This window comes from Triticum dicoccoides, chromosome 2B (assembly GCF_002162155.2).
Source record: "Triticum dicoccoides isolate Atlit2015 ecotype Zavitan chromosome 2B, WEW_v2.0, whole genome shotgun sequence".
Lineage (NCBI taxonomy): Eukaryota > Viridiplantae > Streptophyta > Magnoliopsida > Poales > Poaceae > Triticum > Triticum dicoccoides.
This window is the reverse complement of record NC_041383.1, coordinates 234,021,742-234,027,741: the sequence shown is the minus strand read 5'-3', so window position 1 is coordinate 234,027,741 and position 6,000 is coordinate 234,021,742.

The window sequence follows — 6,000 nt, the reverse complement described above, 5'->3', positions numbered from 1 at the left end:
AATTATTGAAAACTCTGAAGAAGCACCGTGCTGCTATTGGATATACTCTGGATGATCTCAAGGGCATTAGTCCCACGTTATGCCAACACAAAATTAATTTAGAGGAAGATGTCAAACCAGTTAGAGATCCTTAATGACGATTGAATCCCAAGATGAAAGAAGTGGTAAGAAAGGAGATACTAAAGCTCCTTGAGGCAGGTATAATTTATCCCGTTGCTGATAGTGATTGGGTAAGCCCTGTCCATTGTGTTCCTAAAAAGGGAGGTATTACCGTTCTTCCTAATGATAAAGATGAATTGATCCCGCAAAGAATTATTACAGGTTATAGGATGGTAATTGATTTCCGTAAATTAAATAAAGCTACTAAGAAAGATCATTGCCCTATACCTTTTATCGATCAAATGCTAGAAAGACTGTCCAAACACACACATTTCTGCTTTCGATGGTTATTCTGGTTTCTCTCGAATACCTGTATCAGCGAAGGATCAATCTAAAACTACTTTTACTTGCCCTTTCGGTACTTTTGCTTATAGACGTATGCCTTTTGGTTTATGTAATGTACCTGCTACCTTTCAAAGATGTATGATGGCTATATTCTCCGACTTTTGTGAAAAGATTTGTGAGGTATTCATGGATGATTTCTCCGTTTATGGATCCTCTTTTGATGATTGCTTGAGCAACCTTGATCGAGTTTTGCAGAGATGCGAAGACACTAGCCTCGTCTTGAATTGGGAAAAGTGCCACTTTATGGTTAATGAAGGCATTGTCTTGGGGCATAAGATTTCCGAGAGAGGTATTGAAGTTGATAAAGCTAAAGTTGATGTTATTGAAAAGATGCCATATCCCAAGGACATAAAAGGTATAAGAAGTTTCCTTGGTCATGCCGGTTTTTATAGGAGGTTCATTAAGTACTTTTCCAAAATCTCTAGGCCTCTGACTAATTTATTGCAAAAAGATACTCCTTTTGTCTTTGATGATGATTGTGTAGAAGCATTTGAAATACTTAAGAAAGCTTTGATCACTGCACCTATTGTTCAGCCACCTGATTGGAATTTACCTTTTGAAATTATGTGTGATGCTAGTGATTATGTTGTAGGTGCTATTCTAGGGCAAAGAGTTGATAAGAAATTGAATGTTATCCAGTATGCTAGTAAGACTCTTGATACTGCCCAGAGAAATTATGCTACTATTGAAAAAGAATTCTTAGCAGTTGTGTTTGCTTGTGATAAGTTTAGACCTTATATTGTTGATTCCAAAGTTACTATTCACACTGATCATGTTGCTATTAAATATCTTATGGAAAAGAAAGATGCTAAGCCTAGACTTATTAGATGGGTTCTCTTGCTCCAAGAATTTGATTTGCATATTATTGATATAAAGGGAGCTGAGAACCCCGTTGCAGACAACTTGTCTAGGTTAGAGAATGTTCTTGATGACCCACTGCCTATTGATGATAGCTTTCCTGATGAACAATTAGGGTCATTAATGCTTCTCATACTGCTCCTTGGTATGCTAATTATGCTAATTACATTGTTGCTAAATTTATACCACCTAGTTTCACATACCAGCAAAAGAAAAAGTTCTTTTATGATTTAAGACATTACTTCTGGGATGACCCTGATGTCTACTACACAACCTTCTTCTTGTAGACCTTGTTGGGCCTGCAAGTGCACAGGTTTGTAGGACAGTAGCAAATTTCCCTCAAGTGGATGACCTAAGGTTTATCAATCCGTGGGAGGCGTAGGATGAAGATGGTCTCTCTCAAGCAACCCTGCAACCAAATAACAAAGAGTCTCTTGTGTCCCCAACACACCCAATACAATGGTAAATTGTATAGGTGCACTAGTTCGGCGAATAGATGGTGATACAAGTGCAATATGGATGGTAGATAAAGGTTTTTATAATCTGAAATAATAAAAACAGCAAGGTAACTAATGATAAAAGTGAGCGTAAACGGTATTGCAATGATAGGAAACAAGGCCTAGGGTTCATACTTTCACTAGTGCAAGTTCTCTCAACAATAATAACATAGATAGATCATATAACAAGCCCTCAACATGCAACAAAGAGTCACTCCAAAGCCACTAATAGCAGAGAACAAACATAGAGATTATGGTAGGGTATGAAACCACCTCAAAGCTATTCTTTCGGATCAATCTATAAAAGAGTTTGTACTAGAATAACACCTTAAGACACAAATCAACCAAAACCCTAATGTCACCTAGATATTCCATTGTCACCTCAAGTATCTGTGGGCATGATTATACGATATGCATCACACAATCTCAGATTCATCCAACCAACATAAAAGTACTTCAAAGAGTGCCCCAAAGTTTCTACCGGAGAGTCAGGAAAACGTGTGCCAACCCCTATGCATAGGTTCATGGGTGGAACCCGCAAGTTGGTCACCAAAACATACATCAAGTGGCACATGATATCCCATTGTCACCATAGATAAACACAGCAAGACATACATCAAGTGTTCTCAAATCAAAGACTCAATCCGATAAGATAACTCAAGAGGGAAACTCAATTCATCACAAGAGAGTAGAGGGGGATAAACATCATAAGATCCAACTATAATAGCAAAGCTCGCGATACATCAAGATCGTGCCATAGAGAGAACACGAGAGAGAGAGATCAAACACATAGCTACTGGTACATACCCTCAGCCCCGAGGGTGAACTACTCCCTCCTCGTCATGGAGAGCTCCGGGATGATGAAGATAGCCACCGGTGAGGGATTCCCCCTCCGGTAGGGTGCCGGAACGGACTCCTGAGAGGTTTTTGGTGGCTACAGAGGCTTGCGGTGGCGGAACTCCTGATCTATCTTAATATTCGATGGTTTTATGGTACGTAGGGTTATATAGGCGAAAGAAGTTGGTCGGGGGGTGCTCGAGGGGTCCACGAGATAGGGGGCCGTGCCCTGTAGGGGGGGGCACCCCCTATCTCCTGGGATCCTCGAGTATCTTCTGACTTGATCTCCAAGCCTCCAGGATGATATTCTTCCAAAAAATCACGATGCCGAAGGTTTCATTCCGTTTGGACTCCGTTTGATATTCCTTTTCTTCGAAATACCGAAACAGGCAATAAAACAACAATATGGGCTGGGCCTCCGGTTAATAGGTTAGTCCCAAAAGTAATATAAAAGTGTATAATAAAGCCCATAATCATTCAAAACAGGTAATATAATAGCATGGAACAATCAAAAATTATAGATACGTTGGAGACGTATCAAGCATCCCCAAGCTTAATTCCTGCTCGTCCTCGAGTAGGTAAATGATAAAAACAGAATTTTTTATATGGAATGCTACCTAGCATGATTCGCAATATAATTTTCTTTATTGTGGCATGAATGTTCAGATCCGAAGGATTCAAAATAAAAGTTCATATTGATAAAAGAAATAGTAACACTTCAAGCATGCTAATCAAAGTAATCATGTCTTCTCAAAATAACATGGCAAAAGAAAGTTCATCCCTACAAAATCATATAGTTAGGCTATGCTTCATTTTCATCACACAAAGATGTTCCTAACTTCTATACCCCCGATGACAAGCCAAGCAATTGTTTCATACTTAAATAATCTCAAACTTTTTCAACCTTCACGCAATACATGAGCATGACCCATGGATATAACACTATGGGTGGAATAGAATATGATGATGGGGATTGTGTGGAGAAGACAAAAAAGGAGAAAGTCTCACATTGACGAGGATAATCAACGGGCTATGGAGATGCCCATCAATTGAAGTCAACATGAGGAGTAGGGATTGCCATGCAACAGATGCACTAGAGCTATAAATGAATGCTCAACAAAAGAAAACTAGTGGGTGTGCATCCAACTTGCTTGCTCACGAAGACCTAGGGCATTTGAGGAAGCCCATCGTAGGAATATACAAGCCAAGTTCTATAATGAAAAATTCCCACTAGTATGAAAAAGATAACTTATGAGACTCACTATATGAAAAACATGGTGCTACTTTGAAGCACAAGTGTGGAAAAAGAGATAGTAACATTGCCCTTTTTATTTATTTTCTTTTTTTTCTTTTTTTTTTCTTTTCCTTTTTTTTTCTTTTCCCCTTTTTTTGGGCCTTTTTTTGGCCTTTCTTACTTTTTCTTTTATTTTTGGGTAATGCTCTAATAATGATGATCATCACACTTTCATTGATTACAACATATGTATTACAACTCGAAACTAGAACAAGATATGACTCTATATGAATGCCTCCGGCGGTGTACCGGGATGGTGCAATGAATCAAGAGTGACATGTATGAAAATTAATGCATGGTGGCTTGGCCACAAATACGATGTCAACTACATGATCATGCAATGGCAATATTATAAAAGTATAGTATGTCATGATGATGATAAACGGAACGGTGGAAAGTTGCATGGCAATATATCTCGGAATGGCTATGGAAATGCCATGATAGGTAGGTATGGTGGCTATTTTGAGGAAGATATAAGGAGGTTTATGTGTGATAGAGCGTATCGTATCACGGGGTTTGGATGCACCGGCAAAGTTTGCACCAACTCTCAAGGTGAGAAAGGGCAATGCACGGTACCGAAGAGGCTAGCAATGGTGGAAAGGTAAAAGTGCGTATAATCCATGGACTCAACATTAGTCAAAAGAACTCATATACTTATTGCAAAATTTTAGAAGTCATCAAAAATCAAGTACTACGCGCATGCTCCTAGGGGGATAGATTGGTAGGAAAAGACCGTCGCTCGTCCCCGACCGCCACTCATAAGGATGCACAAGCCAGGTACACTTCATGTTTCAAATTTGTTACACAACTTTAACCATACGTGCATGCTACGGGACTTGCTAACTTCAACACAAGCATTCTTTAAATTCATAATCAGCCAACTAGCATATCAGAGCCTGACTGCCTGTAGGATTACCAAGCCAAACTGGTCGAAGTTGAGTCTAGAAATTCTTTAGTTATGTAAGGGAATTGATTGTGGGAAGGAACGTAAGGCTCTTTTTACTCCTTATACCTCATGGCCTTCTGATCTGAGTCATCCTATCTTTCCCGCGGGGTTAAGGAACTAGGCATTCTCTTCCATCTATCAGGATCACGTGTTACTACTCCGTAGTCCCATAGGATTGGTTGATCAGAGTCATACCCCAGTTTTCAAGTACTTCCGGAGTAACCTGTTTAGTACTATCCCAGAACCTTGAGTGATGATGTTGAGTATGTTACTACCCCATTTTAGCAGGATGTCTCATTCTGAGCATTTTACTGCCGTTATGCTGCCGGAATTTCCCTAGTAGTTTGAGAGATACTAATCTCCTTGTCCTACATTCTATGGCCTATAGTTGATGCTGATTCCGTCCTTGGTTTCGTTTCTCAGGATGTCATCAGCTAAGCGAAGCTCTGTAGCTCGTAGCCAGAACCACGGAGATGGTAGGGATGAGGATCCTCCCGACCAGCCTTCGTTGACACAGTTCATGTTAGAGATGGAGAGAAACAAGCGTGAGTCTAACCGCTTGTTGGCACGTATCGAGGAGAACACCGCACATCGGTTCAAAGGGTCCGCAACCATTCATGACTTCATTCGCTTGCACCCACCTACCTTTCATCATTCCATCGAGCCACTCGATGCAGATGACTGGCTCCGTAGCATCACTCATAAGCTGCATTCCGCGAATGTAGCTGAAGATGAAAAGGTCACTTATGCCACATACCACCTGGAAGGTCCTGCTAGTCTTTGGTGGCAAAACTACGAGGCTATGCTTCCAGCTGGCCAGATTCCTACCTGGAGAGATTTCATTGAGGCCTTTCGCGAGCATCACATTCCTGAAGCCCTCATCGATCGCAAGAGAGAAGAGTTCTGTAGTTTCACCCAGGGTAAGATGGCTGTTGATGCTTACAGTAGAGAGTTTGAGAACCTCGCTCGCTATGCTTCAAAAGAGGTGTCCACGGACGCCAAGAAGCAGGCTAGGTTCCGGAAGGGTCTCAACCCCAAGTTGCGTCGTGATCTCCACCTGCATC